Source organism: Poecilia formosa, unplaced genomic scaffold (assembly GCF_000485575.1).
Source record: "Poecilia formosa unplaced genomic scaffold, Poecilia_formosa-5.1.2 Scaffold9, whole genome shotgun sequence".
Classification (NCBI taxonomy): Eukaryota; Metazoa; Chordata; class Actinopteri; order Cyprinodontiformes; family Poeciliidae; genus Poecilia; species Poecilia formosa.
In genome coordinates, this window is record NW_006799948.1 from 4,524,551 (window position 1) to 4,543,870 (window position 19,320).

Genomic DNA, 19,320 nt, shown 5'->3' on the forward strand with positions numbered 1-19,320 from the left:
AATTAAAGGGTCTTTTCTCCCGGCTTGTGGAAGTGTGCAACTGCACACACGCGGCACCAGCCAGGAGGTAAAGCCGTTTGTTTCGCAAGTTTTAGACCTTTTCTTCTTGTAATCACCTGTGGATAACGCGAGAAAGGGAGACTTAAAGAGAGAACCGAAGCCGAAAGGATTAAAAGTTGGACTCTCAAGTGGACAGTAGGTAATGAAACCTGAAGAGGTGGTTGCTGATAAAAGCAAGTGTGCAGCTGACTGTTTGTGTGAGCAGGGTAGACAGATGGAGGTCAGACGGGATGAAGCACTGCAAGCTGATGAACAGGAGATGGAGTAAGCAATTAAAAACGAGGGAAGGGAGAAGCGGTGAGGAATATTGAATTAAAAAGGTGCAAAGGAGGGGAAACTGACAGAGATTCAGAGGAATAAACCTTATCTGTCAAGATCTCATCAGAGGAAAGTACAGCCTCGGGGCATCACCACCACCGACTAGTAAAACGGGATTAATTACAAATTTACACATAGACACACACTCACACACACGCATTCTCCTACACACACTGTAAAGTGCGAACCCATAGGAAGTGAGAAGGTTCGTCTTCCGACACATTAAATAGGATTTGCTGGCTTATTGGATAGCTATAGCTGATTTCTGCAAGCGTGTTCTTTTGTAAATTTGGATGTGTGCTTTATTATAAGAATAACAGACAAAAAATTGAAGCTTGTTGGAGGCTCTGACTTGAGCAGAGGTTTAAATTTCAGTATTTGTATGGAAGCAAATAACTCTCAAAATGGGTTGCTTCCATGCCTGTTTCTTGTCTCAGCTGGGGAATAAAAAGATAAAGGTTAAATGAATGAATATTTCTTACGATGTACTCCGGTTTGCCAAGAAATGGCCTTATTGCCTAAAACATAGTTTAGTGTTGACCAGAAGAGCTTCAAGTTGAAATGGTGGGGTCACTGTTTCGCAACTTTTAGATGCATCCCCACCACATCTAAATCAAATAAATGGCCAATGACCAGGCCTTTACAAAAAGTGCTGATATTCCAAGCAAACTGAGCAACGAGCCTGTTGATTCAGGCTCATTGGAGCAGGGATTCGTCCAAATGTTGCAGGACGGAGGCCTGTGGTCAAGTAAAATTGCCAATTTTCTTCCCACCAACTTTTGTCAAGGCCTCCTCATGTGGGCACTGGAATAAATGAATGAATGCCCAACTCTAATAACTCTGTAGGTTGTGCTTTTCAAATCCTAAAGACTCCGTATTCCTCAAAATGTTTATGGGTGTATACTGCTTTAAGTGGCAGTTCTTTCAGGAATGCCCTCCTGGGTAAGTGCCTCTTTCAGCTCACCCCAGACCTTCACATAATCTGTTCAAATATCTGTTGGGCATAGCAATGGGTTGTCCTTAAACACTCCAGCGAAACGAAACGAAAAGGAACTCGGGCCTTGCAAAGTGTGATTGGCAAAGATCTGATCTGTCTGGTCACATGCCTTCTTCAACAGCCCAGAACAAAAAACACCACTAACTACAATTGTTTTAATTGGGAGGGAAAAAAGCTTGTTAAATTTGACCAAGCATATGAGAACAAATTATTCAACTGGCTTAAAGATGGTAACTCATTTTTTTTTTTATTAGTTCTTTACCGCCAACTTGTATGTCTCAAGATGACTATTGGCTATTAAGTCAGAGTAACATAGGGTTTGGAAAGAAAGTAATCCCTGTCAGAAGCTAATGGTGCAATCACTGTCACCACCAGCATTTTTCTAATAGATGGATAGATTTTATGGTTTTTACTTACCAATTAAGGCTGATCTCATGTCCTAATTATACCGCTGCCGCTCCTTTTACTGCTGTGCCTTTCCCCACTCCATGACTGAGAAGTCCTTTATGATTTATATTAATTAAAAATGGTAAAAATGTAGACATTAATACAGTGGTTGTTACTGTCACTGATAAAATAACATAACACTATGCCAACCTAGATTTTTTTTTCTTTTTTGACGAGTCCGTTATCTTGCATTGATTGCATGCGGATCCGTTTAGAAACCTTAAACTTGTTTTTGTCGTCTAATCTTCTGACGTTTTTTGTCGTTCAGCTGTATCACTTTCTCGACAGCGACACCTTGTGTGAACGAGAGCGTACTGCAAACTGTCCACCAGGATGAAATTACAACTGCTTTCTGCCAATTAACACCCTTGCTTTGGTTAGATAAAACCACTTTAGTGTCTTTAAAGACATATTTTAAACTTTTTTTTTTGTAAATTACAATTTTATCACCATTGGAAACAAGTTGTCAGATAAAAACAAAACCTGCATGCACCCCTAAAAACCTTGTAGGTGCACAAACCATGTTCCCAGGGCTAAGGGTGAAACAAATCCACCTTCAGTCTTTCTTTTGCCCTTTTGGCTGCCACCGAAAGCAGCAGGTTACCTGCAGAGGAGACCAACTTGTCACATACCAGTCGCTGCTAAAGTCTGTGTCCCTGCGGCTGGCTTCCTGACACCACTCGGTGCCTAACAAGATTTATCCAACATGGCACCGCCTCAGAGACAGGTGGTCAGCCAGAAAAGGAAATCTTTTCCACTTGGTAACAAACAAAATTGTGATGTATCTGCCCGATCGCTCGCTGAAGACCAGCGTGCGGAGATCAAGGTTTTTGTTTTCCCCGCAGTCATGTCCTTTGGTCGCTGGAAATGAATGTCTGCTGTTGGTATACTGGCAGCTTTATTCTTTCTGATGTCCCCTTTAATCCTTCTTCTTCTCCCCTCCCACCCCCGTCCATTTATTGCTCGCTCCTATCATTCATTTTGCTGCGAATCTGTCGCCGTGTTCGTTTAATATCTCTTTCAACTTCGCTCCCCTTTCCTTTGTCTTTGTGGTGCTGCTTGTGTTTATATTACTGAGTGCCACTTCTGTTGAATTGTCCCAGAGTTTGTTGTATTAAAGGCAAAAAAGAAAAAGAAAACATCCATATCCTAGAAAAGGTGATGCAGTGACACTTTTCTCTGGCACAAACCATACCGTCAGGGAAGACTTTGAAGCTATAAATGTCTACTCTGATTCTCTTCACATCTGCTTGCTTTTAATTGGCTTGGCTGTGCCCGTTAGGATGCGTACATCTGTGTGCATAAGTTAAAAAAAAAAAAAAAATTTGGAAAAGTTATTTTTGTTCCAATCTATAAATAAAGCGAGGAGATTTAAGCAAGCCTGTCTAAGTGAATTTGGCCCTCAGAGGAGATTTAGGTGCGGGTATATTTGTGTGCGTGTTAATTTTGCCCCCCTTTTTGAAGGATTGTTTCCGAGTGGAGCCGAAGACGGTTCCCGTGTTTGTCTTTTTTTTAAAACCTGCGTGCGCTTTAAAGGGATGCATCCGTCAACTGTCGGGCCTTTGATTTCAGCCCGGGAATTAAAGCGACTTGAGTAATGTTTTCCCTTATAATAAAAAATTTGTCATGTCCATCAGTGATGTACTGTCTCCTCTCCTCCTTTAAATTATGCAAAGCCTTACCCCCTTGCTCATTTTGTTTGCATTTCTCCAAGACACAATCTGCTCCCGGTCTGTGCAGTTGTCAAATTCTGCTTCCCAAATTGATATGTATATCTGGCTTTTTTTCCCCGAGTGCCGTTCTCACTCTGATGGGTTTTAGTACAATTCAGTTTTTTGCCTTTTTTTATATTTTGTTTTGTTCGTCAAAGTTTGCTTCTGAGATTCCATGCATTTTAAGCTTCCTGTTTATACTTTTCATGAATAGAAACATTGCTTTTGCATAAGCTTTTCTACTGATGTTTGTTTTCATTGACTTTCCTGCTCACCAACATGTGCGGATACGCCGAAACATCGGCGGCGTGTCTGAGAATAAAGCCCCGCGTCACTCCGATACACGGAAAGTAAATAATCAGATCCATCAAACTCCATTCAGAACAACTGAATGTGACAAAAAGATAAATATATGAATGCTTTTCTAATGCAGATTAGTGACTGAACGAGGTAATCGGGTTCCTCTTTGTTTGGGTGACAGATTATTTATTGGATATGACAGATGAATAAAAAGATTTGTAATCAAAGTGGCCACCCAATTTGGCAAATCGTCAAACTGTTGCTCATCCATATTCAATTCCACAGAGCAGGAGCGTGTTGCGTTTGGAGAAGACCGCTGCAGAGTTTCTGCAGGGTCCAAAAAGTCGTAAATGGATCCGACTTTTAGGCCATCATAAATCCATATTTTAAAACTGCAAACTTCATGGTTGATTTTTGCACTATGAAACTGACAATATGCAACTGGGAAGGACTTTATATGAAAACATTTAGTCCTTTAAAAGAAAATCCAAAATTGATCAAATTTTAAAGTTGTTTTTAAAGGTAGATAAATGCCGGTTTAGCAAAAAATAAATAAATCACTGAAAGCTCTGCCTCATTTAGTCAGAGAGGCTCAATGGAACCGCAAGCTAATCTGTAGTTTCAGACAGCAAACAGAATACAAACTTAATACAATTTAATTGTGTTCAATTAAGGCTTTAATGAATTGCATTACAGTTGGTAACTGTAACAATAATTGGATTAATCTAATGAATCCTCTTGTATTTAATTTAAACTTGACTTGGAGTTGCTTACTTTTCCTGCAAAATGCCCCGAGGTTACTTATTAATTGGTACGATATAAATAAAATTGATTAATTATCATTATGAAAACAGGAGCTGAAAACCTAAATGGAAAAACTTTAATCGGTGTCTGATTATACAACAAAAGCCCTGACTAAATTATCTAAAGTATATTATTATACTTCTGTGCTGATGGCAGCATGATCTGTTCAAATTTAGTCACTGTTGGTTATTTATTGATAACCATCACATTTTCTTTAGGTTATTCTGTTTTGGACCATTAATAATGTATTTTTATTATTATGTGCAAGCCAACAAATAAGACTCTTATTCTTCTTTACAGTTATTTCCAAAATGGCTCGTCAGGCAGTGTCGGTTTAACACTATTTTGCGTTAAGATATGTTTTAGAGGGGAAATTATGTTCAATTTCTTGGCCAATGTTTCTTGAAAGTCTTCACGGACTTGGGAATTGACTTCTCAAAATTATGCAAATTTCAAACATACCCTGGAAGCGAACGCTGCTGTAGTTCAGAAATATTTTTGAGTGTGGGAAGTCGGAAAGCTTTCGAATGAGCCCTCTCAGGTGAGCTTGGTGCTCCAAGTTTCCGACTGAGTGCACGGAAACGACTGCGTGTGTTCCCCGTCGCTGCATGAATATGGAAGAATGATTTCCATACGAAACATGTCTAAGACGGGCAACTGATGATCGTGCTTTCAAATCAATAATTATGCTCTTGACAAAAACGACTGGCAACGAGCTTTCGAATCTTTTGAACGTTGTTGCCAGTGGACATGAATATTTGTGTTCTTGCCTCAATCTGTTAAATTTCTATTTTGGGTTTATTTTGTAGTTGGCATCTGTCATGTAAATAGATTATATGGAAACACAGATAAGCTAGTTTTCTTCACTGTCTGACATTAATCGGACTGTGACGAGGTTCTTTTTTGACTTGGACAAACAAAAATGACTGGCCAAGGCCAGAGATCGCTTTAGTGGAAAGAACAGAATGAACAAACGAGCAAAAACGACTAAATGATTACTTCTAACTCAAGTAAACTCTTAAATACCAAGGGGGCAGGGGGGAAAATATAAACAAACTTGTGATAAAAAATATAAAACCCAATACGCTCGGATGACGTCACTACGTTATCATGTGACCCCCCGGCCCCATTCCCAGCGCCACAATCCAGAAACGGCTCTGCTTGAAAATGGAAATGGGAAGTGGTCAAATCTGAAATGTAACAATATGCTTTACTTATTTTACAATTTAAATGTATAGTATGTTGTTCTTCAGCGATAAAACTGCAGTACTCTTAAAGTAGCATTTGCAGTCAGTTGAAAGTTTTTTTTCCTTGTTTCTTTTTGTTTTTTGCGTGATTTTTCATAAGACTGTCTGTGGCCCCAAAAAATTGTCAAAGGGGTTTTTAAATACTTACCACTTATGCCTCTATCTCATTGTATCTTTTTTGTTTTTTGCTTCGCCTCTACATCTATGTCTATATATTTCAGTTGAGGCTGAAAGTATTGATTTTGACGTTGGCACTCCTTTCTCGGTGAACACTCTCCAAGTTCATGGCGGTGATGAATTGGCTTCAGGGCAGAAAATGACTTGAGTGTTCCAACGGCTTTCAGTTTGGGACACATTAGTCTCGGTTCTCACTTACTACGTTGTTTCTGAACCTCACGGCAAATTTCCTTGTATTTGTAGAAACTGGTTTGTGTCTAAATACAACATGGAGTATGGACTGAGCAAACATTCAGCGAGAGTTAATAGTTTTGATGAGTAAGGAAGCCATGAGATGGAGTCGCAACTTGCCAATAAGCATTTGACCAAATATTGGAAGCATTTATGCATGTATATATCTGAGGCATTTGGTTGCATAAATGCAATTTTTCAAAAAATGTTTAAGACTAATATAATCTATATGTATCATTTTCCTTCCTCTTTAGTCTTTCATCCTTCTGCCTGGCGATCAGATGTCACCGTGTATCCGCTGCTAAAGACTTGCTTTCTGCGAGGTGACGGCTTCTCCGACGTGGTCCAGGACTAATTAAGAAAATGACCTGGAATCTGTTCAATTAAGTTTCTCACAGCTTGTCCCCATGACTGTTTAAATGGCCTTTTAACTCTTTATTCACGTAGACTTTTCTTTCACTACATAAGATTCATTCATTTCTATAAGATTTTTCTTTTTACTCAGTGTGACGGTTCTTTGGTTAGCAAAACTCCACTCAAACATCTGTAAAAGCCAGACTTCATTTCTTAATCTCTGATTGAAGCATGATGGTCAACAGATGTTGCAAACTCTCGTCCACTAATTCACACACACACACACACACACGCACATCCTATACCCTCTACTTTATAGTCCACAGTAACGCCGCACATTTCTTTTTACTCATTTATTCAATGCTTTCATGATGCTTCATGTTGGTTTAAGTGTGATGATTAATCTACGTAAGCATCATTTTAATAATGAACAGGACCCACATTTGTAATGTTTTTTTTTTGGTAATATAATTTGGATTAGGACGATCTGTAAAACTCCACTTGATGCGTTTAAAGTTTAATTTAAAATTTGTTCAAAACACATTAAGAGTCTCTTTGGCATTCAGTCCCCAAATCCCCAATGGCTGCAAATCACTGCTGTAGAAAGCAGATGAAGTCAGTGATGTATTTATTAGTTTTTGTCCCACAGTAGGTCAAACAGGCTGCAGTAAATTCATTTTTAGTTGGCCTTTATGTAGAAAAAAAAAATTCTAGTGGTCTGCAGTACTTCAGTTTGAGATTTTTTATTTATTTATTTCTATTTTAGTGGACCCTTGAGCTTGGAGTATTTTCAGGCGTTATGTAACGGTCAGTGCCTAATTATGTAAAAGTTGAATTCTTACCGGGATCTCTTCGAAATCAGCAAGTCTAATCTGTTAAATAGAAACCTTACACTGTGCTTTTCTTTTATTTCTGCAGAGGAAGATTCCTAGTTGGGAGCCAAAGAGTCACAATCTCATGACATCACATTGACTTGTTTACACTTTCCTACACTCGCTGCAAAAGGAACTCTGCTGTGCTTCTTGGGACTTTAATTTGCTGCAGCTTTGTATTCTCTCCCTGTGCTTTAAGAGCTTTCTGATGTGTGTGGCATGATGTAATTAAATGCAAGTTTGTATGCATTTCACTTGCAAGACAAAAATGGGGGGGAAAGCAAATGGTTTTAATTTTCGGTGCAAGTCGTGAGCAATTTGGTAAATGAACTCAAAAGTTATGCTTCTATTTCCTTTAATTTTCCTCTGAGTGGTGCTGATTGTTGGCATTATTCTGATCTACGCATCTTCAGTAACCTGGTTCACACTGAGGACAAACAGGCATGTGAATCCAGTCAAAAAAAAAAAAAAAAAAAACACGAGCTTCTGCGTGTGTGGCTTTAGAGGTCATTCAGCTTTAATCAGACACGGGACCGGAGTTCAGGCCTTGAAAGCAGATATCCAGGAACACACCCGTGCACAGACATGCATCGCTTTACTCCCTCAGACACCCACAGACATCTTCCAGGACCCGCCAGATGCCGGGGCCTCGGCTAATTGAAGTGAGCTCATTGATTGGCTGGTCATCTGAGACAGAAAGCGCTTAGAAATCTAAGCCAGTGGCCACAGGGAGATGATAAAGTCTGAGTGTCTGGTACAGAGTCACGTTTGGGACTTTGCGGCCACTGACAGCAGGCTGGGCGTGCGTGTTTTTTATTAGTTTACATTGCCTTGTGAACATATTTATTACCCTTTGACTTTTTCCACATTTTGGCACTCCGTAGCCACGAACCTGGTTGTATTTTATTTTCAGGTTTATGTGGTGCACCAGCGCAAAGCGGTGCATGCTTTCGGAGGGGAAGGAAAACGATGCATGTTTCTCAGACTCATTAAAATAAATAAATAAAAATAATGTAACCACCCTTTTATTCTGATATTCATAATCGGCATCCATTATAAGCAACTACCCTGGGAAGTCAGCAAGTAAGATCTGTATGTAATGGAGAAGTTTCTTATATTAAAGGGCACAACAACCAAAACATTGCAAAATTAAAACCATTGTCCCCATAGGGAGGCATGGCAGTGGCTGCATAGTGCTCTGAGAATGGGAAGGTAAATTATGTAGAGTTGATTACAGTATAGAGCTAAAAAAAAAAAGGTAATTATGATAGAAAACCTGTTTAACTCTAAAGGATATTACAATGGGTTAATTTTGGTTAAAAGAAATTCATCTAATTTGAAAGGCCCAGTCAAAGTCCACGTCTAAATCCAGTTGATTTGTGGCAAGATTGAAAAACTGATGCTCACAGATGCCATCCATTCAGACAATTTTTGCAAGTTTGATAAACTTCTATCATTCTTCCTCCACTTCAAATATTTTCCCCTTTGTGTTCGTCTGACACATAAAACGCTTAAAAAATACGTCAATATTTGTGGTTCTAATTGGTTTGAAAATGTGGAAAGTAGTATGAACACTTTTTACGAGGAAATGTACAGTAGCTGGCTATAAGTACCTCCGCAAAAACCTGCTTCAGATCTGATGAGCACCTCCGCCGCCCCGAGAAATGATGTGAACGCGAGCGCAAGAACGATGTCACGTTCTCATTGTGCGATCTTAATTCCCCGACTGCATCCGATGAGGCGTATTCCCATTTGCATTCCGCCTTAGAACAAGGCTTTAAAGTACTTTTCAAGCCCAATTTAGAAGCAAACTTTTCAAATTAAGGCTACTTTATGGTAATGAGGTGGGAGCAGTGTGAATTGTAAGTCCATCTGGTGGAAATGTGAGTGAGAAAATGGATCAGAGGCGCTCGCTGCCCTCTTAACTGCTTCAAAGCAGGCGCACATCCAGTCTGAACCCCGCATTGTCCGACGGGGGGTAATGACTGCGTGCAAGACTCGCCTGTGAATTTTCCGAGCGCGCTGCTGAATTTCTTTGAAACGGTGAAGTTGCAGCCACTCGAAACGTGAGGGGCGAAGTTGATTGTGTGACTTGCTCAAGGGTTGGAATCTAAGGTAATCGTACTGTCCTCTTTTTCCAATGTATTATCTTTTAGAGTATCCTTTTTTTTTATTCCAGTGGGGGAGCGAAATTTAGCCTGTTGCCCAAGGGATTTAATCACAATGGAATGCATGTCAAGTCTTGTGGGAAACCATCAGAAGTAGGTCCACGCTCCATTTTGAAATCTTTTTTTTTGTGCTACTTGTACCCTTGTCACATTTGCTTGCAACAAACTCCATTGAGTTGCTAATGGAGTCTTGTAGCATTTCTGTTGTTCTGTAGTGGAACAAACAAGCCCAGATTTTTTCCACCCAGTCTTCCTCCGTCTCCTCTTGGAGTGAATCAGTGCATGTTGCTGTTTTGCTTTTTGTGTGTGTGTGTGTGTGTTTGAGGAAGGCTTGATTTAAAAGCTGCTGCGGGGGACTTCCTCCTTTCCCGATTGGCGATGCCACGAAAACATTCATGGTAGCGCACACAAACACATCTGCGCTCCCTTTCGACGCACGAGCTCCGCAACAGAAAAAAGAGCATCTCTGTCCAAGTGTGCGGAAATGTGTGTGTCTCTTTTCTGTGTGGGTGGCTAGCTGCGCTAGTGGGGGGAAAAAAAAAAGAAAGGGATGTGGAGTGAATGAATTGTGGTGCTGGGGGTGTGATGAGAGTCATCTCTCTGTAGATTAGAAAGGATTGTTTTTCCAATAAAAAAGGAACATTCTCTGCTTTCACTCGTTCTCACCGAGTCGGGAACAGACTTTTTGGGATCAGCTGCTGCAGAGCAGCTACACTGGAAGATTGTTTGAGGCTGTGACATGTAATTTGACTGTTTGCTGATATTTAAATTTAGTTTTTTAAAAACATCCTGTCAGTTCTCAAATCTGGTCGCAGGCATTCAGGGTGGGCAGTGTCTATATTTTGATGCCATTTAGTCGTCCTGGAATGATATGGTAGTATATACTGGAGTACCATCTACGTCATCCACCAATCTTCTTTCCGGGAGGAAAAAAAAAAAGGTTATAGTGACAGAGTTCCTGCACTTGAAATGCATTACAAAGACTGCATTTTAGTTTCTAAACAGTAGGACTTCTTACAAATGGTGTGATGAGAGATGCACTTCAGCAGCATGATGAAAATGAAATGAAACGTCAATAATATTTTTTTGTTTTTCAGAAATGGAGCCAGTGATTTCTAAAGAATTTATAAATGACAAGGATCGGCTATCAGTGTTGAATATTTCAATCCAATTTGACTTGTTCGCATATTAATATTAATGATGGTTTAACTGTTTGGTAGTGTGAATTTCAAAAAGCTTTGCAAAATGTTCTTTTTGTTTCTTTTTTAAAACTCTTACATTTTCATGAAAACATGGTATTAAATATAATTTGTTCACAATAGAATTGTCTACTCAGTTTATTGATGTGTTGTAGTTTGAACTCAAGATGGACAAAGGCAGTTCAGATAAAGTTTAAAACTGTGAAACAGTCCTTTAGATTCCCACAAGTTAGGTCTAGCTTTGCTAGCTGCTAATTGTTAGCAACTGGCTAACAACTAGCTAGCTAATAAGGGGCAGTATCCCAGCCATGCTTAGAATCATTTGTACATTTTTTTCAAAATTAAAAAAAAAATAAAATAAAATTAAGCAATATCTAAAATGCTAAAGAATAATGGAAAAAGTTTTAAAGTAGGTGGAAGTTTTTTCACTTATAATGTTTAATGTTACCAGTCACTAAGACCGGACATCTTTATCGCCCAATAGAGCAAATTCAAGAGCTGCTTGCTCTTTCACATCATAAAAAGAGTCTCAGACAGAGGTTGTCGGCTTTGAAACTTATCTTTTAATGTTTTAATAGAAACCTTAATGCACTGGAGTACTAAACTACCACCCACCTTTGAAGATATGTTCCTTTGCTTGCCAACAAAATAACAAAGAACGAATAAATGCACGCGTTGAGTTTCTCCACATGTAGTGACCTGTGTTTTCTCTCCCTGGGTTTGGATTTATCTTTCCCATGCACCACCGTGTGCTACAGGCTCTGAGATACACGACCACAGCTGCCTCCGCCTCACATGGCTCCGATCAATGCGGCAATCGATGGGTGTGAGGCAGAAAGTGATCCAAGACACCAACGAGCAAATAAATGTTAATAGAACCTCACGATCCACTCGCAGAGACAAAACTCATGCACACGGCATTACGGCGGTACAGCTGACGGATTACGATCTTTCTGGAGGTTGTGAAGGTGTAGCCGTGCATGTGACTGTTGGTGCGCGGGGCTCTCAGGAAGAGGAAACTCCAAGGGATTATAAAGAATCCATTATCTGCTTTATCACAGTCTCCCCTCATCACCTTTAAAAGCAGCACTTTCCCCTCTGACTTGCTACTACTTTGGTAATGATGCTTCTCCTCGAAGAAAACAAATGTCTTCAAACAGGAGGAACTACAGTTTCCATTATGCTGCCACTGATAAGAGTAGGTAACAAGCACATATCCACCACGGGGCGCAGGGGAAATTTGTTAAGTAAAACTAGGAAAAAAAACAAAAAAACATCAAGATTTGAGAGGGTGCAAGTGTAGTTTAATCCAAAATCATGAGCTACGTAGAAATTAATTTAGAGACATTCTTTGAGAAGCTTAGAGGCACAAGGTGAGAATTTAAAATTTCAGTTTTTGCTTATCTTCAAAGTTGTGAACTCCCATTTTGGTCAGTTTGATCATGCGAAGGGTTTTAAGGTTGGAAATGTGTCCGGGTCGCTGAGAAATCCTTTGAACTCATTGTTTGTACACAAGGCCAGGCTGACCTTGTGTTCTTGATCAAGGATAGACTTGAGTTTCAACCTTTGCAGAAAAAACATCAGTGATGTATATAATGGACACAAAGGCAGATTTTTGGACATTTTGGTTTGCTATTGTATGTCTTTTGTTGGTGTTTCTAGAGTATTTTTGGGAATTGAATAAATGACAAGGGGTTAATGCCAAAAGGGCAATTACACCATTTATTGTGTAAAAGATAAAGCAAGGCCAGTTCAATACTATTTGTTCTTTGGAACACTTTTGATGGATACTGACCAGTAAAGTAAATGGAAAGTCCAGTTGTTTAACCATCACAACTGGTCAGACTCTCAAATTCTTATAGTTATCCGTTTTTTTTTTTTTTTTCTTTTTGCTACTAATAGAGAACTGGTAACATTAGTAATGTTATCTCAACTTGCTGCCTTGTATATCCCAGCCTCCCAACAGATGCCATGATATATAGATAGTCAGTATTATTGATTTTCCAGGTGTTGGTCATTATGGTATGTCTGTTTGGGGTAAATAAATGCTTTTATGAACTTTACCGGTTGCTGGATGGAAACCCTTGAGCTGGATTCACATCAAAATCTTTTTGTCAGGTTTGGTATTTGGGATATAATCCATCTTCCACGTCAGCCCCAGATCCGACTGTAATGAGCAGCATTGCCCGCTTGTAGTTTTGTTACTTTTGCTATAGGAAAAGTTGTAGTTGTTGCTGGTTAAATGGAGCCAAAGTTTGGAAGGAAATTTGATTCCACAAAATGCGACCACAAGCTTTAGCTTGCAGATTTCGCACAGGCAATGGTAGGATTTGTATACAAAGGTCTTGGAGGGGGAAAAAAATAAAAATCTGCTGTCCAATCTTTTTTTTGGAGTGTTCTCATATCAAGGGCAGTTGTAGTTTGTGGTCCAGAGCAAAGAAAACCCCCTCCAGCTTCACTGTGCATTGGGCAAAGTGCTCAAATATTCATCTGACTTGGCTTTGCCAGCCCGCTGAACAAGACCTCAGTTTCTCCGTCAGGTCAGAATGAGGTGAAGACGTTTTTCATGTTCCTCCTTCCATCTTTTGAGGATGTTTGCTCACACGTTCTCTCGTTCATATTTAATGGCCGTTCGGTAAACACAAGTGCTTCTTTTATACTTTGCTACATCCAGAAACCACTGCAACGTTGGTGTCAAACGTGTTAAACCATTCAGCGTGCGGTTGGCGCCAACTTCTCCCTTCGGGGGTTGCAAGAATTTAAACTTTAAAATTTTGCTTTGAGGCAAACACACAATGGGGGGAGTGATGCCCTGACTTCTTGATCCGTTGAGAGCAGAGAGATGTTTACAAAGTCAGTTACTTTCCAACAAATTTAATGGGAGTATTAGATTTGGAAAAGTTACATGCGCCCATTTAAACCCCAGGGCAGGTTTTCAAGCCATTTCCCCCGCAACAAAAGCTCCCTCTAACTCTGTTTTCTCCACTTATTTAGTTATGTTAGATCTAATAAAGGACATTGACTGGCTCTTGATGCAATGCCTGCTCCATGCGAGCCGCAGCCATTTCTTGCAGCCTATGTTCCGTCTCCTTGCAAATAAAACTTATCCTTATTTTTTTTTTTTGCTTTTGGCCTTAATGAAAGATTCACATTATTCTGTCAGATAATATAGTGATTTTTTCTTTTCTTTTGCTCTTTCTGGCATGTTCTGTAGGTATATTTTTGGTATTAGTATTAGGCATCATTTGATACGTCAAGGCTTTTGCGCGCATTGCTTGGTTATTGCAGTTCCTTCTGCTTTCAACTCCTTAATCATATCTGGGCAATTTTGTGTGTGTGTGTGTGTTCAAAATCAGTTTTATATTTATTTTATGATATACAGCCAGTGTGAAATTGCGTGTGTAAAAATGAGAGTAAGGTAAGATCAGGTTAACGGGTTATAGTCAGTTTCAAAACTAACATTTTCCGTGAAGCCACTTCTCGCAGTTTGTTAAAGTCCTTTCAATCCGATTCTGGAGAATATTGGTGATCGCTTTTCTCCAGCGGTTTGGAGTGGCTAAAAAGCAGCTTAACTTTTCCTCTGCTTACAAGAACAACAGATTCTCCTCAGATAGGTACATCTTAAATGGAAAACCACGAATATTTTAACTTTTTTCCATGATGTGGCAAACGCATACTATGACCCAAAAAACCTGAGGCGCATAAACCAGAATAAAAGTACTGTATTTCATTTTATTTATTTTTTTTAAACATAAGATATTCTTGAAACTAAGTGATCAGGTGACGAGCATTTTTTTTCAATAAATTTTATTTTTTTTTAGATTTTTTGTTCTGAGTTGTATCATAAATATGATACCTTGAAATTGGTTTTCCTCAGTGACATGAGAATTTCAGATGAATAGGTACACCAGTTTTCCAAAACATTTTTTTTTTAAATCATTTTTTGCTCCTCATATTTGCAACTCCCTTCCCGTCTTCCATCCTTGTAAACACCTTTATTGTTTTTCTTTCTTTATCTGACGTTTTTTTGTTTGTTTTTTTCTACCAAAAATATAATTAGAGAGGCTTTTAAACATGCTTTGAGACTCTGCACTGGCAAGAAGATAGCCAAAATGTGCCAGGCTAATGATGCCAGCCATTTGTCTATGATCTCTCTTTGGGCTCAAGAAAGAATTTGTTGAGCTTACTTTCTTTGCATTTTCCTTGCCAGCAGATTATGTTCAGCTTGCATGTGCCAAAAATAAAAAAAAGTGCTTTTGAGTCTTTTAGTTTTCCCTTTGCAATTTCAAAGCTTTAAGAGTTTTTAATCGCCTAATTATTTCCACGTGAGATATGCGATGTAGGAAAGGGAGTGTAGCCTATTTGGGAAAAAGGCGCACAAATTAAAAAATAGCCAAGTTGCTGCACTTTTGGGGGGGACAAAGACCCAAAATGGGTAGTACTTTTTCTTCCCCCAGTGGAGCTTTGTTACTTGGTTGGGGAAGTACAGTGAATTGGATGACAAGGTAGAAGTTTCCAAAAGCAAAATGTCAAGCTGAAGAACTTTCGGTTCACTGAATTTAAGAAGCTAAACTGTCCACAAGGCAGAGCCCAACATCCGCACGGCACGGGTGACTGGAGATGGATGTAGCATTTACTGAGACCCTAAAGTGAATTTTTTTCCGCCCCATGTTCCTCTGGGAAACTCAAAAACATTTAAAATCTGTATATTTTGAACTAAACGAGAAGGCTAAACAACTGCTCTACTTATTCTTCTGTACCTCCAGCTCTTCCTGTTCGCCAAGTGAATCCTCAGTCTGAACTCAAGCTTACACGTCCCTCTGTATTCATAATCACATTATTAATCTTCCTCATCTTTTTGACCATCATCCAGAATTCCTATTTCCACCTCGTAATTGAAGCTCTCTGCTGAAGCGCAAGTGCTTCGCTGTAGACTTGAAACATCCTTTTTATCTCAGAGCTGGTTGAATTGGAGATCAGCCACATTCCCCATCCTGACGGCACACTGAAATATCAAATTCAGAATTGAACCGATGGAGATGGTATAATATGTGGCATACAGTTGAAATAATATTAATAATAATGATGATAAAATGTATTTTTGTTAAATAGAAATCACCATTAAAGGGGGCGCGTACTGTAACATCAACTTTTTTTGAGCTTTGCATGTTGTAATGTTTGATCAGAAACATAAATAATAGAAATGGAAACGTGCTGAAGGCAGTTTGTGGAGGAGCAGGAGCTTCTTAAAGAGACGGAGCCTTTTATTTCAAGGTTGCAAAGTCAAAGGTCATTTAGGTCATGTTTGATATTTACAGCATTTGTACAACAGCTGAGTCTAACACAGTTAATTGTGTTGTAAAACGGCACTCTGTGCCTGGGAAATGTGCAACGCTGCCCCTTTAAATAATTGAATTTACCACTTAGGCGTGAGGATGTTTCCTTCAGTTGCTTAACCAGCTTAACTGATTTAGATTTCCTGTATGTCTGTGCATCGCCGAGTGCCAACTGCTCACTCCCTGTGTGGTGTTCCCTTGTTTCGGCTCTGCGCTTCCTGTGTCACACATGTGAAGCCATGAGCCAAGGGAAAATCCAACCTTTGCCAGCTCAGTGACCAGTACATTATATCATCCACCCTGGGGTTTCCCCACTATGTAGAATCCATACCTACTGTCAGATTCTTAGGCTAAATCTACACAAACACCCACAGAGTGAAGCTGGTTAAATCTAGTGCTCTCAACTTGACTGAAATAACTCAGTCTGTGTGGGCGAACCAATTTTTGTCATATTGCTGTACAGTTGTCGTCCTCGCAGTGTGTTTTGATGTGTGTTCAGCCAGTATTTGCACTAATAAGCGATTGGCTCTGGGTAATATCCACATTTCCCCGTATGTGGACGCATTAAATATGAAAAAAAAAAAAAAGACCAATATACATATCTATTTGAATGCCCATCGTCTCAGCTGTGGGAGAAAAGCAAATAAAAATAAAGGCAAAACAAGAAGCCAGCACATCCTGACGTCTACCCGGCGTTGGCCGACACACACCCAGACAGACAGGCTCGCAAACACACTCGTTCCCTCTTGTCTGTCAGGCTGCCGGCAGAAGTGTTTGTCTGCAGAGGAAATGGAATTTGATGATGAAAGTACCCTTGAAGCGAAGACACGCGCACATAAACACAAACACATGGCTCCTAAATTTCACTGACATGGCAATATGACAGAAAATGTGCTTTTTTTTCTCTCTCTCTCTTTCTGGCGGCATGCATCAGTGGTTGTGCTCGCAGAGATGAGTGATGGAGGGATAGACCGGCTGGCGGAAGAGAGAGATGCTTGCACTGTAGGCCAGACGAAGGAAACGGAGGGCAGAAAGAGGAGCGAGAGTGAAGCGGACATGTGTTGAGAGTGGTCTGACGGCTGAAAGGATGGAAATTAAGGAGGTCAAGAGTTTGTCCAAGCAAATGTTTAAACACAGGTGGCGTGCTGATTGAAGACGGTACAGCCAAAGGGAAGGTGAAGAATGAAGACTGACTTGTCTGAGATAACAAATGTACCTGCACTGTAAGAATTAAGAGACATAAATTAATGGTTTTAGTGCAACACATAAGATAAATGGCGCATTGGGCATAAAAGGGACTGCATGTCCATCCAATATTTTTTTTTGGCAAGCAAAGTTTAAATGCTTGCTACATCTGACCACATATTGCGTCTGAGCATTTCTTTGTCATTGTGGTATTGCAAGCCACATTGGCGATTTTATTTATTGCATAGCTCCACGTGTAATGAAGCATGGGCCAGTATGAGATCATTACAGCAACTTGGATTCACAACATCAACAGGAATGTTTCAGAGTTCTGAGAGTTATTCCTAAAGGGTGACACTTTTGTAGCATCAGTACGGTCTGTTTTTGCAACTGGAAGTTTTTCCCGTTTTGCTTATTGGAAAAATGAGAAACTTCCTAAGCAACAAGTTTGCAAGTTAAACATAACCGTAAACGGGTTTCCTGATGTGTAGCTCAACTTGAAAAGCATCTTCTTACTCATTTAGTGGCTCTTCATCCAATTTTAGCTCCCACGGATATAGCCGAAGATGGGACTCGCCGTTTCTGATCAATAATGCACCGCTGTCTTTTTAGTGTTCATCTGATAAGGTCGAAGCTCTGAAAGGGCCTCTTGTAACGCGTATTAAAATTTTACCGAAAGGAGAGAAGATGAGGTGGGGGGAGGGAGGGTAAAGCTAAACTGCTTTGGGCAAGAAAGGACGAAAAGCAGAGGAGCGAGCGAGGAAAGACATTAAGAAAAAGACGGATGATGAATCAGAGCAATGTGCACACAAGCATGGAGGGGACAGGAGGTGTTATTCTGCTCTCCATCATAACTCGTTGCACTGGCCACTGGCTTTGCCCAACTCTTCAGACACATCTGTTTATCTTCTGACTTGGTCTCGCTTATTCCAACACCTTCGAGCGTCAGAAAGTTAGGGCACCTTACCAAAATGTTATTTTAAAAATATATATATTTTAAGAATTGGATACTTATACCAATTTTACCACAATGATGGGAAATGTAAAAACAGTAGATATTTGGGAATGCTTTACCGTGGCAAAGCATTCCATGGCTGGCTTGTCCCTTTCTTTGATGCATCGGAGGTTGCTAGTGGAAACCAGGAGACTGTCTGTACAAACAAAACAATAAAACAAAACATTGCTTCAACTGAACTGAAATATGTTCTCCATGCAGAAAACCCCTCAAAAACCAGATGAAACTTGAAGCGTAGCCTTTTGAGAATGTCATGGCGTTGTGCAGAATAAAATAACTTTCTTATGCAGAGATGAACAAAAAAATTAAAGCTCGATTTGTGAAGATTTATTTTGAAAGAATCTTATATTTAAATGAGTGTCCTAATTTTTTTCCTCCATGGCTCTGTGTTTTTTTTGTTGTTTTTTTTTAATCCAAGCTCGTAAAAATGGATGAAATAAATGTACCTGCGAGTCCTCTTGAATCATTATCGGCATACGTTCACGTCTACCTGTGAAAATCAATCGCGTTTCCAACACTTAGATTGCCAAGTTCGGTGAACTGACCTCTGTATTTAAGCAACGTGTTTTTATAGTAAACATATGATGCCGCTATCGGCATTTTCGTCATTTGATATCAGAAAGCGTGTAGCTCTTGGTCCCCCCAATTAGAGGTGTCGGTTTCAATTTTGAGGGACGGCACTCTTATTGATTAGAGTCTGCTGCCTATTTGAATCCCCTTGGGCTCGGCTTAATATTTTGCCTTGAAACATGATGCATTTTGCACCACCGCACGTGTGACCGCTGTGATGGCAGCGACTCTGGCTTCTTTCTTAATAAAAGATCAAAAGTTTGTGGTCTATTTTCTTATTCTGTTGACTAAAAGGAAGAAAAATCTGTATAATTACTGTTCTCCTTCT

At 39.7% G+C, this 19,320-nt stretch overlaps 1 protein-coding gene and 1 long non-coding RNA gene across 7 annotated transcripts in view; both read left to right on the top strand.

Annotated features, from left to right (window-relative positions):
* grm8a (glutamate receptor, metabotropic 8a) overlaps positions 1-19,320 on the top strand; it is a 255,278-nt gene that overhangs the window by 39,026 nt on the left and 196,932 nt on the right. The window lies entirely within an intron of this gene.
* Positions 6,034-10,072, top strand: LOC107833994 (uncharacterized). The gene is made up of 2 exons (XR_001659767.1): positions 6,034-6,616; positions 7,566-10,072. It is a non-coding gene; the product is annotated as an uncharacterized LOC107833994 (long non-coding RNA).